Genomic DNA, 18,287 nt, shown 5'->3' with positions numbered 1-18,287 from the left:
GAAACAGTAGGATTCCATATGCTCCTAAAACTAAATAGTAGACCCCTAGTTGCGCTTAATCCAGGATGCAGATAGGTTAGATGGCTGGAATTGGTGAGGTGGTTACTATAAAGTCTTGCTTGCAAATAAGGGGTAACATTGACCAGCCTGCAGCAGGTTGGGTTGCTTGTGGACCTTACAGCTCCACAGATCTCTCCCTCCTAGGAAGTCACACATTATCCCATTTCTGCAAACTGCTGAGCGCTCTCAACTCCCACCGACTTCAACTCCTTGCAGGATTGAGTCCTGTATCAGAAGAAAACTACAGTATAGGCATTATATAGCAAGCTAAAAACTTCTGAATACTGTCTGTGGCCCAGTGCTTGGTGTCAGCCTTGGGAATGGGGATAGAATAAGCAAGGCCTAGATGCAAGTTAGGAAGTAAACTCAAACAGAAACAATTTCCTCCTCAAAAGCTACAAATGAATGTTCCTGGGCCAGGAGAAACCTGCCCCCTTTCCCATTAGGGAACAGTTTTATTTAGGTTGGTGGAACCTCCATTATTTTAACAGGGTTTTCCTTTATGTCCAGATAAACTCCAGTCATTCCTTCTGTGTGAGAAGTAGGGACAGAGGAACTGTGGTGGATAAATTCAGAACCTGAGTGAACCTTTACCCAGAGCTCAAGCTGAACCAAACCTTCTTTAGAAAAATAATAATATGATCCTAAATCTAGTTAGAGCCAGTGTTTCAGTTCAGCCTATTAGAAAAATAGGAGCAAGTTGCAAAATTCAGATTCAGATCTGAGTTCCCATTTTGAACACACTCTGAAAGTCTGGAATCAAGTTGTTTGCATTTTCTGGTGATCTCTGCGCATCCAGGTTCTGACTGGGACCAGAAGTGCCTAAATATCACCAGAGAGCTTGTTCTCATGAAATCCTAAACCCAGGATCACCAATTTAAGACGATCATCTTGTTCTGATCCTTATCCAAAATGAACCTCCAGATCTTCTGTGCTTCCCCCCACACGTAGCAAATAAATCACAGACAAAGACCCAGGATGTATAGAGGAATCTCCCTAAACTGAGGGATCAGTAGGTGTTTCCTATCTCTTGAGTTGCAGCAAGGGGGCAGCTGCAAATGCACTTCAAGAGTCATACAAAATATCCCTGTAACAAACCTTGTTGCCTACTCTGTCCCCATATCTACTCTGGTGACACCATCAGAGGACCCAACCACATCAGCCACACCATCAAGGGCTCATTCACCTGCACATCCACTAATGTTATATATGCCATCATGTGCCAGCAATGCCCCTCTGCCATGTACATTGGCCAAACCGGACAGTCCCTCCGCAAAAGAATAAATGGACACAAATCGGACATCAGGAATGGTAACATACATAAGACAGTCAGTGAACACTTCAATCTCCCTGGTCATGCTATTACAGATTTAAAAGTCACTATCATTGAACAAAAAAACTTCAGAAACAGACTTCAAAGAGAAACAGCAGAACTAAAATTCATTTGCAAATTCAACACCATTAATCTGGGCTTGAATAGGGACTGGGAGTGGCTGGCTCATTACAGAAGCAGCTTTTCCTCTCCTGGAATTGACACCTCCTCATCTATTATTGGGAGTGGACTACATCCACCCTGATTGAATTGGCCCTGTCAACACTGGTTCTCCACTTGCGAAGTAACTCCCTGCTCTCCATGTGTCAGTATATAATGCCTGCATCTGTAACTTTCACTCATGCATCCGAAGAAGTGAGGTTTTTACCCACGAAAGTTTATGCCCAAATAAATCTGTTAGTCTTTAAGGTGCTACCAGACTCCTTGTTGTTTTTGTAGATACAGACTAACACGGCTACCCCCTGATACTTGATACAAAATATAAGTTGTTCCTGGCTGGTGGCAAGAAATAAAGTGTCTGTGAGTCCTGGCAAGTGGGTCTGTTATTATAATAATGCATTAAGCCACTAGAGCTGCCTCTTTCCATTCAGCAATGAACAAGGAAAGATGTGCTGTGTGCTTACATAGCATTGAACCAACCGACAGGCCACAAGAACGGGAGATATGTGGCTTCTCATCCAATTTAGGAACATAATTTGGATAATGACTTTCTGTGGATAGGATCCAGATTTCATCTTGTTCCCCACTCAAATGGCTTCATTCTCCTTACGGGAGAGACAGAGAGGATGGTTTCCAAGCAGGGGGGGAAATGATGCAGCCACTGAATGGACACAGCATGAGCAAGTTCTCCCCTCACCTTGCTCCATCAATGTACCTCAAATCTCACTGAAGGGGCACCCCATGAAAGTGACTCCTCCTGTCCCTTACATGCACTGGTCTCTGCAGAGATTACTAGCAACAGGGTCAAGTAGTGCCAGTTGCAAAGTTGGACTCCTGATACAGAGACTTCTCTGCTAGGATCAGGACTGAGAACTTTAAAACTCAATTCACACAAGCTATCTAACAGCCATCAGATGGTGGCACCTCTTGGCCGCTACTGTCCTGTTATGGATTATGAACTGGTGACCTATCAGTGACAGTGAATGGTTCCTTTACCAGGGAACAATTTGAAGCCCCATAGAGCACCTCACTCTTCCCTTTATAGGCCTGGGCTTAAGAGGTGAATTGCTACAGTTGTATTAAAAAGCCAAACACTGTACATGGAGACCACAAAATCCACAACAGATCATCTGCTAGGTTCTGCTGTTATACACCTGTAGCCCCATTAAAGTTAATGGGTATGTGCTGGGTGACAGAGAGGAGAACCTGCTCCCATATGCACAGGGACTGGAACAGTATGGGCCTGATTCTCAATTGCTTCAAAGCATTTTTCACTTTTTTTGCACAAGTGCAAATGATTACACAGGGCCTGATTCTCATTTAAACAAAGGCCTCTTTACACCTCTCTGGCAGTGTAAAGGGGCCGTAAAGTAGGGGTACATTACATATATGCCACATCAAGGCCCCTTTATGCTGCGGGAGTGGTGTAAAAGTGTAACTGAAAATTCAGGCCCCAGGCTGCAAGGCAGTGGTGAATCTGGGTTTGATTCTAATCTCGTTTACCCCAACTACAGCAGTGTAATCCCATTGGCTCCAATAGAGCTAGGCTGGATTTACACAGATGTAAGAGAGATCAGAATCCGGCCGTACTGCTTTTAGAAATAATGCAGACTAGGAAGGAGAATGGGATTTTCCCAGCAATTTGTTTTAAAAGATAAGTGTAAGATATTGATTGTATTTAAATCTGGGTGGAAAGTGCAGTATAAATATTAGGTATCGTGAAATAGGCCATATCATTTGAGACCTCAAACAGTTTTTTAAATTGTTTCCATTAAAGCTTTGCAGTTCACCTTTCAGCCTTTTTACGATAGGTTTTAAATTCTAATGTGCAGGGAGAGGACTGAGGCAGGTAACTTAAAGCTGCTTCTGCATGGTGAATTCTGGCTGCTGTTATGCAAAGAGTACTCTGTGGTAATTAGGTAACCCTCTGGCCCATAAGGTTGTGAACCTGGTGTCATAAATGCAGCTGGGCTTCCGGTGTCAGGCCCATGAGGGATCTGTGCTGGGTTTGCTTGTTCTATAGAGATAAACAGTCTAAGGTTAGCATCACCCTGTTAACATAGTAACTGGCATAAAACGCTTGCTGATTTGGCCAGGGATGTTCTGATTACAGCTGCTGTGACCTCTATGATCCAGAAAACCCAATCCCAGAGCATGGGATACAACACAGACACCCCAACTTGGGCTGTTCAGAACTCAAGCCTAATTGGTGCTTGGGTGGGAGACTACAAGTTAAAACGCAGGTGTTGCAGGGAGGTGTGTTAGTGACTCTTCCCCCGGAATTAATGACCCAGAATAGTGCTAGATTAAACATGCTGCTAGTGGGATCTTTATGACCAGGGTCACAATCTCAAAGTTTAGGTTCTGCGATTCCAAGGTCCTGATTTCTTGGGGTCATTAAAGATTTCATGGTACTTTTGGCAGGAGCCGCATGTGTCCTGGTTTTATTCCACCTTAAACAACTTCCCCTGCTCTAGTTTCAAGTGGATACAGGATTCTTCCCTCTGGTCTAAACTGTTTTCTAAAAGCATCTTGTGCTGTCAAACAGCACCTATGTACCACCCCAGAAATGGTTGCAGTTTAGTGATGGGTTAAATGATACCTATTTTTTAAAGCTCTTTTGAAGGCAGCTAACTTCAGCAGGAGACTATCTCCTTCAATTCCCTTCTCCTCATCCTTTCGCACACTCTGGTAACTCAGGACTGCTCCAGCACTGGAAGCATAAACACTGCAGAAGGATTGTCAGTCTGCCCCACAAATATGATAGAGGCTCTAACACTCTTACCCCATACCCACTGGCCATATCCCCATAATCTTACAGGACAGGAGTAACCCTAACTCCATGCGGGTTTAATTCCTCTATGCAATGTAAATCCTATTAAGGTGCCCAGATAATGGTAGGATCTTCCCCCCATACTTCTACTCCTGCCAATATTTTGATAGGCCTAGTTACATGCTGCTTAGCTGGTTATAAGCTTTCCTAACAGCTTTCCCAGGACCTTTGACACAGACCCATTTCTCTTTTCCCTTCTCCTAACCTACTATCATTTCTCTCTCCCCATCCCCTCCACCTCTTCTCCCTTTCCCCTTCCAGTCTTCTCCCCCACGTCCTCTCCTCTGTCTCTATCCCTCTCTTTTCCCATTCTTTCTCTTCTCCTGCTCCCATCTCCCACCTGCACAGCATTGAAAGTCCAAGCTAAGTACAGGGGTTAGCAATGCTCTAGCCATCTGGCATCTCCACAGGGATCCCACCTCCCCACACTGAGCCAGCCCCAGGGCAGCATCCTTGGAAACTGTGCCATTCATCACACTGCATCTCCTGACCTTCTCAGCCCTGTGATGCAGGAGGTTGCATTCTACTGCTCAGCTCACGAATAGTGGATCACAGGCAGGGGAGTCAGGCAGTTCCGAGTCTCATATCTTTACAGAATGAGAACCCATGGGGCAGCAGCAAGTACTCAGCACCATCTGCCAATGTGTAAAGCCTTGTAGGGCTTTCTGTAGCTGGAGGAGATTTCTCTCCATTGCCACCTGTATGCCTCTTAAATTATGCATGTACCCCATCCTTTGCATCTTGGTTTCCAAATGCACAGGCGGAGATGAGGCAGCAGGAGCAACGGCTGTAGGGACATTGCCAACTTGCCTTTCCAATCGGCTGTGAAATGCCTTGTACCTTTTGGGCCAGATTGGGCTTGGTTCCTGCACGGGTGCTCAATTGGGAGACAGTGCTTGCAGCCTTCCCTCCCACCCTCCCCATGTGCACCCCATTCCCAAACTCAGAGGCCAAGCACCATTGCAATCTCCCTGCCAACACCCATAGCCCTTGCACACCAGGCAGTGGAGTGCTGCAGCAGACTGATCTCATGTACAGCCTGGCCAGGAGCAGGGAGAGATTCCCCCACCCAGCCTTACTCCCATATCTCCTCACTGATGTGCACACAAAAGATCAGTTCATCCGCCATGGTCCTTGCCATCCTCTGCCAATTGTGAGATTCATCCACCAGGATCTGGGCTGAGGCCTCCAACCTCATCTTGTATAGTTATTATTGTGTATTAAAGCAGTGCCCGGAGGCGCCATAGCGCCACATGCTGTGCAAACACCTAATGAGAGACAGTCCCTGACCCAAAAAGCTCACAGTCTAAATCCACAAGACAGACAATGGGTAAGTGGGAAAACAGAAGAAGGAAGTGACGCACCCAAGGTCACATAGCAGGCAGTGGCAGAACAGGGAATAGAACGTGGATTTCCTGACTCCCAGCCCAGTGCGCTATTGCATGGTGCCTCTTAACCATATAAGCCAACAAACCCAAGAGAGGGGGATTTTCAGTTGCCATCAACCTGGCCTAGATCAGAACCCGTAACCAAGCCCATGGCTATACTGCATCTGGCAGTGAGCCTCACAGCACGGATAGACAGACTCACACTAGCATGGCTCAAGGGAGCACGCTGAAAATAGCACCATAGATGTTGCAGCTCGGGCAGCTCACGCTCTCAAGCCCGTGGGTCCCAGCTCAGGTGGCTACTAGCCTGAGTCTCTGCCGGTATTGCAACAGCCACACAGCTATTTTTAGCATGCTGGCTTGAGCCTGCTAACACAAGTCTGTCTACCCAGGTTGGGAGGCTCACCCTCAGCTGCAATGTAGGCATACTCCAAGAGAGGAAGAGTCTCTGGATCTCATTTTCAATCCCCAGAGCCATCCACTTTGCCAACTCATCTTCCCCTCCCCACCCTTCCCTCCTGTTCTTTTTCCTTTTCTCAAAGTCAGAGCTGGTGGTGAACATGGGAGCCCAAGTCCCAGGCAGATTATTAACACCAATAATAAAGAGCACAACTTTACAAGGACAAGGCGTTTGCTACACTCATTAATTTTACTCGTAATAGGGAATTAATGTGCAGAAAGGCAATACCGGGCCGGCAGTAATTGCTTTTTGGGTTTAGAACGCTAAGTGGGAAAGTTAAAAGTCATTTCCAGCCATTGCTTTCTTTCTCTTCTTTTGCTCTCTCTTGCTTGCTCTCTTACTTTTGCTTCACAAGAATTGATTTTTTTGTCCATGCCTTTTCTTCATTACAAGTCATTATATTTCATCATTACAAGACTTTGGTCATATTTCACTGCTTTCTCATTATGTTTTTATAATTCTCTCTTCCCAATATTAACATACATAGACAAAGCCAGAGAGGAGAATTCAACAGGCTCGGGTCTATATTAATGACGTGGCTCGTGCCGGAGTTAATTAGCAGCCATATTTCCAGCCACTTTTGACCTTTACGCAGACAGCGGCAATCTGTGTTCCCACTTCCTCCCCTAGATTGCACAGCCTTCTTCCAGTGTAACTCTTCAGGAGAACATCCCATGACTCAAGGTTAATGCCTTGTGCACATGTAAATACCTTTTCATGCCATCTTCGGACCGGGAATAGCCATGAATGGGACATCAGAACTGGGGGGGAGATGGAGTGGTTACTGAATAACAAGAGGCACTTTGATCTACACCAAAGCTTCATTAGCCGCATGTGGCACAGTGGTGTTCTCCCCGCACTGGTTGGGAATGGAGTCTATTGATATAACGATGGGAAAGGATTTTCCAGTCAAGTTTGCTGCTGTTTTAACACTGCACTCCTGGGTGGGTCAGCTGGCACGAGGGATTGAATCTGTCAGCGCTGGGCTAAACTCATGAGCCACTACTGCCTGAGCTAAGAGACTCCTCTCTTTTAGTCAAGATTGTAGCAGGCTCATCAACTTCTGTGTAAGGCCAGCCACCACTAAAGAGGGACAGAGAGCCATGCTAAGTAGCAGTGGGTTACACTGGTACATGCAGTGGAGCATGTCTAGGAGCACATTTTTCAAAAGTGATTAATGGTTTTGATCAGCTCTTGTACTGTGTATTTGTCATAACTAAACCCACTAACATCTCAATACTGAGGAAAGCAGAGTCAAGTCTGTAGGAGAGGGACATTGGCTGGCCCTGACGCATCATGGACCTTTTCTGTCTGAGGCCCTCTAGTCCAGTCTCCTCGTTTGATAGTCAGTTCCTGACTAGGGCTGTCTGTTGGGGTCAATCAGGTACCAGGTTTCCCCCCGCCCCAGCCCCCAGTTTCAGCCTGTCACAGGGCTGAGTGGCTAGGATCAGATGAGGAGTGATGGCTTAGACAAATTGGCAGTAATATATGTAAGATAGGACCTTAATTAATGAAATAAGAAACTTTCCAGTCCCCCCCCCCCCCCGACTGCACCTGCGGGCACCTCCAGTCTGATTTCTATCCCTACAGCTAGACCAGGAATGTGTCTCATCTCCCTTGAGTTCCAACATCTCTAGGCTACTGCTCAGACCTTTGCTAGGTAACCGTGCCCTGTAATTTTAGCTCCATGGTAGCTGCAACTGATTGCCCACCTGTGCCCCTTTCAGATAGTCCCAGCTGGACTCTGTGTCTGTCTAATTTTCCCAGCCAGCAGGAGGTGGCTGTCTGCTTTGCCCCCTCAGACTCTCTCTGCTGTCCTTGGAGTGGGAGGAAGTTGCTGTCTCTTTCTCAGGCAAACCAGATGCAGTCTTTTTACATGAGGGGGAGATAAATGGAGAAAGCCCCCAAAGAGCTCCTTACCAAGCAGAACTGAGAGCCCAGCCACTCAGAGAGAGCCCAAAGGGACCAAAAGAAACAGACCAGGGGTCAATGGAAAGCAAAAGGCTGGGGTAAGGAATGGGGTCAAATGTGAGACAAAATAGTGTCATTGGGGAATCTCAGAGTGAAGCAACTTGGGTCTGTGGGTGGAGAAACGGGCTTCACCCAGGGGAAACTCAAGTAGAGGGGTAAGATGAAAAGGAAAACAGTGTCAATCAAATGGGGAGACAACAGAAAAGCAGTGGGATAGTGCAAGGTTGGAGATGGTGCCTATGTTTGACCATGCCCGGCTACCATCTTCAAAGGTGCTAAAACCTGTCCTCAGAAGGTATGAGCATGTTTTAAACCCCACCTTTCTCCCTGGTGTAGACAAGGCTTTGGAGACATGAGGAAACTCCCCAGGTGTAGGTCAGCCAGCTGGCATCCTCTGCCATGTTCTGAGTCCACTGCTGGGACAAAAGGGAGATAAACCCCATAAACTATAGTCTCCCCTCTACACTGGACTAAAGTGGGGACACTAGGACACTACAGCCACTTGAGAGAGATAAATTAAAGGAGAAATGTGTCTGAGTCCCAGTCACACTTCATCCTCATCACACTCCTACCAGGGGGTTCTCAGAGCAACAGAGATGACAGTTCAAGTTAACCTCCCACTGGGCCTAGAGAAGACGAAAGGATGGAGGCTTCACCTTATCCTTGCAGGAATTCCATAGTAACAGTCAGTCCCTGTTCTCAAAGTCCCCTGAGAGCCCTCCATCCTTCCAGGTCCCTGGGGAGAAAACGTGGGAAAATATAGATGCATTTCCTTCCAGGATCCTCCTCCCATCCTGTCTGCATTTAAAATGTCCTCACCCAACCCTTGAAGACTGACTCAGTTCCCCCTCCGTGGCGCAGCCCTTTCCCATTCCCCTGTTGCTTTAAGCCGATGATTACAGAGAGTGTCAGTGCTGCTCCTCAAGCGGAGGGGAGGGGAGCTTGTTGGTCTCTGTAAATTTATTTTGAAATGTTAAACTTGGCTCTTTGTCACAGAGGATTTATCCCCACTATATTTTATAGCTGCCTTCGGAGAGCTCCCACACTCCCTTCCCCTCCCACCCCTCCCTTAGATTGAACCACTGTCCTCGGCTGGCTGCTGGCAAGCACTCTGGGGAAGTTTCGTCTCTAATTGGCTGCAAAGATCAAAGTCTCATCCAGATCTTAGACAGACGGTGGCTGTTTATATACCATCATTAGGAGCCGTCTGCGTCTTCGCCACCAGCAGCTTGGCATCCAGCGCAGAGGGATTCCCAAACCCCTTTCCCAAGGAATGGGTAGGGCTAAGTATCTGATCCTGTGAGCTGCCAACTGCCCCCATTTCCTCCGCACAGGGTGCTCACTGTGTCTCAGGAGCTGCTCAGCACCTGGCCGCATCAGATCCTGTGCCAAAGGACTGCAGTACGGTGCAGACAGGCACAGGTGCACTTCAGCTTCTTTTTCTTTCTGGGGAAAAGTGTTGGGTCACCCATCCCGGGACCAGTCACAGTCTCAGGCCTGGCAATCTGCTGAGTGCAGGGACAGATCCCTAGGGCCTCCCAGGGCAGCAAGCTACCCCAAAAGGAGTAAGAAGGAGGTAAGGCTGCGGCCCTATGTTCTTCTGCCCAGGCCTGCCATGCTGTCTGCCGGTGGAGGGAGCACACTCTGCACGCTTCTAAAAGGGTAGCCCAGCAGCTGTGTTCCGTCGGGGCTCCAGGAGCTGCTTAGCACCACTGAAGCACAGTGCCACTTGCACTGCCCTCAACACGTGACTGTGTCTATTAGGTACAACCCATCCTTTAGAATTAAATTGCCTCCTTGTTAATACTCTGTAGCAACGAGGCTTGGTACTGAATAGGCATAATAACGAATAGGAGCATAAGAACTGCCTTAGTGGATAAGACCAATGGGCCCCCATCTCATCTTGTACCCTATATCTGCCAATGGCCAGTGCCAGGCACTCAGAGGAAGGTACAAGAATCCCCATAATGCACACATATGGGATAGCCTGTCTTCCCACAGGGGAGGCTCCTGTGTAACCAGGGTTGGCATGTGTTCTGATGCAGGAGGGTTTCTTCCCCTAATGCATTTTTATCTTCTAAAGTAACTGTATATGTTCTCATTATTCATGTCAGTCCTGTTTTGTAATTCTCTTGTTCTCAATTATATCTTGTGGCAGTGAGTTCCACCTGTTAATTATGCATTTAAAATACATCATTTACTTATATTCATTTTAAATGTGTTTAATGTATTGCCTTTCCGATTTCACCCAATGTCACCTTGTTTTAGTATTGTGATATAGATATACACACACACACTGAGGATTTATATTGTGTTTTATATATCTCAAGTGCTGCACAAAAGAGATTGAACTCCCCTTTCACCCAGTGAGAGCCCCTCTGGGTCAGAGTGACAGAGTGGTAGAAGATCCTGGCACTGCCACTGCCTATGCTGTATGCATTCTGTAGATCAATAAGATTTTAGTCTCTGGGGCTCTCAATCCAGCTTGTTTCACCAGCACTAAACTCACATGATGAAAAAATCGCTAAATTCAGTGTCTAGCAAACTCCCCTGTTCTCTGCAAGTTCCTATTCCTCATCATGTTCGACAACAATCTCCTCAGCATTTAAAACGTCCGCAGGCAAAGAAGGCAAACTGGTGGTGACAGGCTGAGCCGTCTCCCTCCCTCCCTCTGCTGGGTCTATCTCCCAAGCCTGGCGTGGGAGGAGATGAAGAGTTTGGAATTCACTCCGCTCTCTGCCTGCCATCCCAGAAGGAGATTTTTCACCATTAAGTGAAATGGGGAGTCATAATGAACAGCCTTTGCTTAGCCAGGAAAAGTGCCATGTGAACACCAATGGGCAGCTGATGGATACATGCCAGAATCGTAGGCAGGATGCTGGAGGGAACCAGGGACTGCTTGGGAGAGACAAGTTTGGAAAAACCTAACTGGCCCTGCAATGACCTAACGAGAAATCTTCCAGTACACTTGGCCTCCGACATGGTGATCACCTCAGAGAATCTGTGGTTGCCCTGACAAATACACCGGTTATTGTATGCTGGTTTGCAGTTAAATGGTACCCGAAACAGCGGCAAAGAACTGAAAGGTGTAGTCTTATGGCACTTAATCTAGGGGGGTAACTCTTTGCACCATTGCTGTAGTGAGTAATCATGCAATGCTCAGAAGCCAGTTCTATACAGGGTCTTATCCTACCCCCATCACTGTGGTATCTAAGGGTATGTCTACACTGCAGAAAAAGACCCACAGCAGTGAGTCTCAGAGCCTAGGTCAAGATTTAGTTGGGGATTGGTCCTGCTTTGAGCAGGGGGTTGGACTGGATGACCTCCTGAGGTCAAGCCTGATATTCTATGATTCTATTATTCTAACTGGCTCTGGTTCGAAGTACTCACTATGGCACTAAAAGTAAGTGTAGACGTTCGGTCTCGGGCTGGAGTCCAGGCTCTGAAACTTGGCGAGCCCCAGCCTAAGTCTCAACATGTACACTGCTATTTTAGACCCATAGCATGCGTCCTGATAGCCGTAGTCAGCTGACCCAGGCTCTGAGAGTCACTACCATGGGTCTTTTTTTGTACTGTAAACATACCTGGCATGTCTTCCAGTAGTACATTAAACAACATGACTAACATTTGTCATGTGTGGTGTGCACTCCCACCCTCCCCTAGGGGGAGAGTTGTGGGGGGAGGAATGAAGAGGGGTTGTTTTGGTAGGCCTTTGGTTTGAGGTTATTTTTGGGTGGGGAGGGTGAAATGTACATGCTGTTTTGTGCATATGTTAGAGATGGCAGGTCAAAGAACTGTGCCCTGCACTTGGAGCACAGGCAGTGAGATTTGGGATGCTCCTTAATTCCTGTGGGAGTTCATTCTACAGTCTTGAACTGGACCCTGAAAAAGCTCTGTTTCCTGCACAGACAAATGTTACCTACGGCGATATGTTCAGTATTCACACTCCCAGCCTCTGAAAACTTTAGGACCCACCAACTAGAGCTTTATGAGCTGATGTGTGAATATTGGCAGTGATGCATTTTCCCTGGCATTTGATGCTCCAGTCTGAGAGTCCTACAGTATTCGGAGCCTGGGAGTGTGAATCTTTCAGTGAGTGTTCTGCAGCACCTATTGTGCTCCTGCACTGCGAGTACTCATCTTAGTCCTAATGCCCTGGCGTGTCTCCTGTTGCATTTAAATGCTTGTATTTATTTGTGTATGGAAGGAAGGAAGTGAAATTATAACCTGTATAAAAGGGTTCTAAAGTCTGGCTCCCGCTCTGGAATGTAATATCCTAGCGAATGGTAAAACCACTGTGCATTACACATGTTAGGGATTAGGTGATAAAACAGACATTGGGGGGGGGCCTAAACTACTCCTTGGAATTAATGTTACATTATGAGATGTAGCCACTAAAAAGCAGCCTGAAACTGAGTATGTTAATCCAAATAACAGATGGTACCGTCCTGGGGGATATAAAGCAAGGGCCTGATTTTTTGTCAGTCAAGTATGTGTTTCCTGAGGAGAGATTCTGCTTCGTAAAGAGCAGGTTTCTCTCATTCTGATTCCTCTCGGCAGTTTCTCTGTGATCTTTGGGCCCAGAAAGCACTTAAATGCCACAGAAAACACAGAAATTTGCAACAATTTTTGATATGCCTGAAATTTTCACCTTGTGTTGCAAATTCGAGATGAGTCCCATTTTTGGTGACATTTCTTCAGTCTAAAATAGACTCATCGTCAAATTAAAGTGGACCAATTTTCTAGCAATAATGGCTTCATGGTGCAACGGGTCATGTTTTGCCTCCAAATTTCCATAAAATTTCACAAAAATGTGAAATATCAGAGGCATTGAAAATGGCAAAATAAAAATACGGAATTTTTTTTTTTCACAAAATTAATGAAACATTGTCAACTATTTAATAAATCCTGTAGAGGATATGGGTGATATCTGATATGTGTGTGTTGTGTGTGTGTGAGAGAGAAAGAGAGCAAGTAGGGGTTTGTATGTATCTGATACATCATTTGTGTGGATAAACAGCTCACAATCATACAGCAGAGCACCTTTTAGGCTGTGGTCTTTCACAGTAAGTGTGGTCATGCTACCTCAAGAAAATCTAGGTGCTTTTGACTCAACAAGCAGACTCTTCCCTGAGTTAGCCCTGAAATGGCCCCCAAGTGTGCTTTTAGAGGAAGCAGTGCTGCTGAAAGTGTGCTTCTGCACAGAGGTCATAAAACCAAGGTCTTAACAGTGTGTGTCCATTAGAGAGTCCACAGCACTATTTGCAGGAATATGGGTGTTAACCTGTATGCTTTTGCTAAATTCTGGTTGCATTCATTCCACCCACTTTAAAATACCCCTGCAGTTTCAGATGGATGTGGCATGTTTCACTATCTCTCTTGAACTGTTGTGTAGTCTGGCTGTGTACTGTTTAAGGTTAGCTGCCTTCCACCCAGAGATGGCTGCATTTAAAGTGACAGGTGGCGTTTTCCTGGCTTACATAGTTTGTAATCAGCCTTTTTTTTTTTTTTTTAAGTTCGCTGAGTCTTTCAGGATCTTTGGATGAAAGGAAATATATCTAAATCAGTGAGGAGGGGACAGGAAGATGGGCATAAATACACCTGTCTGTGTGTGTACAGCCCTATACAGTGCATGGCACATACTATATAAAGTGTATGTGTACCTATATGTACACGCACACGCCCCTGACATAGTATGTGCCATGTACTGAGTATGTCTGTTAATATTTGTATATACATTTGGTGCATTTCTGGCCAATAGCTATATGGTTTATTCTCCATATAGATTCCTGCCTTAACCACCCTCCCTTTTTTGCCACTGGATCGTTGTTTTAATCTCTGCCTCTCTGTGTATCATGAAGGATGGGTAAATAGGGAGCCGGGGAATGGAGAGAGGCAGCTGAGAGATTATTAATATTGAAAATATCAGCATGGATCGGCCCTTTCATCACAAGGCATGTTTACAAAAAGGCCTATCCACCGCATGAGGATACTCACACATCCCGCCGGACTAGTTGGCATTCAGTGCATGCCTCGGCATCTGGTTCTATCTCCCACTCTGTGTCTGTCCTGAGAGAGATTGTAAAAGGAGCCGACAGGTAGATAAATAGAGAGAGAAAACTGGGCTATCGTCAGAGACAAATGTGGGTTTATGGAGATCCAGCTCGACAGGGGGCTGGGGAGGGATAAGCCTATGTTCTTGGAAAGAGTTCTCTTGCTGGCAGCTGACAGAGGGGTTGGCTCTATTATCTGAGCTCCTGAAGGGTAAGAGCCCAGAGAGGGGCGCCGGTCTGTTCTTCTCATTGCCAGGTCACTGTGTGCAGGTTCTCATCTGGCAGGGACTGTGCCTTCCTGTGTGTTTGTACTGCCCTCAGCCCATTGGAGCCCTGATGGTGATTGGAGTCTCTGGTCATTACAGTAAAAGAAATAGTCCATGACCCGTCCCCACATGAGTGCCTATTCTGAACCGCCACTGAAATAATATCTTAAGGGTAGAATTTGAATGATAGGAATTAGAGGTGGAAAAAAGACCTGGCAGAACACAGCACCTAGTCCATTCTCCTCCTCCCCCGCCCCCCGTAAGGATCCCAGGACAGGATTGTTCCCTATCTGGTGTATTCTCTAGGGGATTGCCCAGTCCAGCCATAAATGCTGCAAGCAATGGGGCTTCCACTGTGCTCTTTGGAGACTAACGTAATGAAGCTGATGGCTCATTAATGGGTACCGGCAACACCTTGCAGTGGAGGGAATCAGGAATACCATTCCACAGTCTCATTCCAGGAGGTTTTCTCTTGTCTCTCATTTGGGGAGGGGGGGTGGATTGAAAGCTCTTTGGGGCAGAAATTCTCTTTGTTACTTGTATAAGGCACCAAGTACAATGGGATCCCTGACTGGGTCCTCTAGGTGCTACTGCAACACAAATAATTACTAATTATTATTTTATTTTATTAATAGAAATCCACCTGCCCAGTTCCTTCCCACATTGGCAGGTGTTTTTAAGAGATGGCTGAGTAATGGGAAAATAGCCATTGTGAACCTTTGTCCACATTCAATACATATGTTCAGTTCAACCCTGTTGGCACCCCTTTTTAATCGCTATCACACAGAGCGGGGCTAGGTGGCATGTGTGATGCTCTCCAAGGGTACTCAGGGTTGTGAGGCATCTTGTTACCACCTGTCCTTAGTGTGAGGGAGCCTTGTCTGTGCCTGCTGGGGGATTAGCTCCTTGATTGCACCACTCACAGGCAACACAACCACAACCCTTTCAGCCCATGCAGGCTCTGCTGTCCCTCTGCAGGTAAGCAACAGACACACACCAGCCCCCAAGAATCCCTCTGGAGTGTCCAGCTCCTGTTCCACTGGATATTCACAAAAGTCAAAGATCCACTACTCCCAAAGGAACTGTAAACCTCAGTTTACCAGCTACACCTCAGGATCACCGCTGTGCTCAACTCACAGCACTTAGATATGTTTACAATGAAAACACGTATTAGTTTATTTAACAAAGAATAGTGATTTGAGAAGAAGCAAATAGAAGGAATGGAAACAAATGGTTAAATAAAATCAGAACACACTTTTTAGGGCCTAAACAACTACCAAGGCATTTTCCTGTCTAATGAAGCTTAGCTTTCCTAAAGTCTTTCTCCCAGCTTCGCTGTCACCTTCCGTTCATAAGACAAGCACACTGACAGCCTGTCCACTAGGTGAAGGATATCTAGGTGTACCTCTGTACCCCCCCCAGATATAGTTCCAACAAACCACTGTCTTCACTTGTAAACAGGATACCTTCTGCTACTTGTTTTTGCCAGTAGAGAATCTCCTCTGGAGATTTTGCAATCTCTTGATTAGCATTTTGCTCAGACTGTAAATAGGCATTCATTGGTGAAGTATACAATACTCAATTCACATACAGCCAGAGAGGTAGAGAAAAGTCTCCTGCCTGAAAAAACCTTTTGGTGATCAGCCCCGACTCATTGACCTTAACCGTATAATTTTCAGAATATACATATAACTCCTTACATGTTATCTGAGCACACATTTCACAATAATAATGATAGTCAGTGTGACACAGGCTTTCGGCAGAGACCTTATTTGAATCCTTTGACCAACTATTATGTAGGGATCAGACCCAACAGATCCTTGTCACCCTATACACCTCTGTACCCTCCGCCAGTTAGCACTTTGGGTCATGGCATGATTGAGGAAATTCCTCAGTGAATGGAATTCCCTCTATGCAGAGGGGCCAGGCTAATGCATAATACTCCATTTCGGTCCCACTTAAGCACTGCTTTGAAGGTTTAATGGAGAATTGCATGGTTTTAGGCCTTGTACACAGGGCTGAATTTCAACCTACTGCAAGTGGTCCCATTTACTTCAAAGGATAAGTAGCATTGCAACATTGGGCTCTAAATTGGACACCTGCAGTGTCCCTTTAAATTATTCTGCTAAAGGTGAGACATTATCTTCTGCTAATGCACCCACCCATCAGACTAAAATTAAACTGTAAATGGAAATCAGAAATTAATAATTCCTGATGCCCCACGAGAAAATATCCTAAGGAGGAAAAATACCTTAGATTTCTTTCAAGCTTTCTTTACAGACTGAAAGGAAAGAGAAAAATGACTGATTCACCTATCTCTGGACAGAGTATGCCTTCAGACCTCCCTTATCACGCAGAGGAACAGGTTTCTATATCTTTAGCTCCTGCACATCTCTCTCTCCCACACACCCACAGTTTTTGATAGATTTAGCTCCTATATCTCTCTCCCACAAAGATGAGCAGGTTCCCATTGCTTTAATTCCTGTATATATACAATCTCACACACACAGTCACATAAGAGCAGTTTTCTATAGCTTTATCTCCTGTATCACACAGAAGCAGGTTTAATACTGTAATCACAGTAAAGGAGCATTTTTATAGCTTTCCATTATTAAAAAATAAAAGGATTCTAGGGCTCTCTTCCAGTGGCACACAACAGTTTAGTCTCCCAAGCACCGAAATGCTTTAGTCTAACACAAGTTATTGAGCTCATTAGAGGGGACTCTGGGTAAAAATGTAATGACCTGTGATATCCAGCAAGTTAGAATGGTCCCTTCTGGCCTTAAGCTGTATGAAACTATTAAACTATTCTGAACAAATGGCCCACAGCCCTGTAGTATCAGTGTAGAGCTGGTTGACATTTTTTTGTCAAAACTTTTTGTCAGTGCGAAATGGCTTTTCAAAGGAAAGGCAATTCTTCATGGGAAAAATTTGCTTCCTTTGAAATTTTATATTTTTTGATGAAGAAACAAAAACTGAAAAATGTTCTGTAGAAAGGTATGGATTTCAGTTTTCTAAAACTGAAAACTGTTTTTACTGAAATTCATAAATGTTCAGTTTTTGAAAAACTATTTTGTTTTTGTTTCAGTTTTACATTTAAGAAAAAACACTTTTCATAAAATATTTTTTAAGATTCTTTTTTCAAATCATTTATCTTTTTTTCAAAATTCACCACCAAAACAAATTGGCATTTTTGAGCAGTTCTAATAGAGAGTTTTGAGGCATTACTATCTATTTATATATTTTTACTCTATTTTAATAAGAATCTAGAATAATGTTTAAATAATAACCTTCCATTGAACCCAGGACCTGCTGCACAACAGCACTGACCCATGGTAGCAGTAGTAGGCTGTTACCCACTAGTGAACCAGCCATTTGAGGGAAATGTGACACACATTTTCCAGTGACAAGGAAGGTGAGGTAATATCTTTGATTAAATCAACTTCTGTTGGTGAAAGAGACAAGCTTTCAAGCATACATAGAACTCTTTTTCAGGTCACAGCTCTGTGTAAGTTCAAAAGCTTGTCTCTTTCACCAACAGAAGTTGGTCCAATCAAAGATATTACCTTACCCGCCGTGTCTCTCTAATATCCTGGGACCAACACTATAACAACATATTTTCCAGTGTTACACTAGCAGTGACTCCTGCTAAAAGTGGATAGGCCTAAAGCAGCTGTGAACTCCCCCAAGGTGAACGTTACTCTAGTACCATCTGTATCCTTTCTTGGCAGATGACTGGGAGCTGAGTACGTGGTAATATTCCT

The sequence above is a fragment of the Malaclemys terrapin genome, chromosome 15 (genome assembly GCF_027887155.1).
Source record: "Malaclemys terrapin pileata isolate rMalTer1 chromosome 15, rMalTer1.hap1, whole genome shotgun sequence".
Taxonomy (NCBI): Eukaryota; Metazoa; Chordata; order Testudines; family Emydidae; genus Malaclemys; species Malaclemys terrapin.
Note: the sequence above shows the minus strand (reverse complement) of the source record.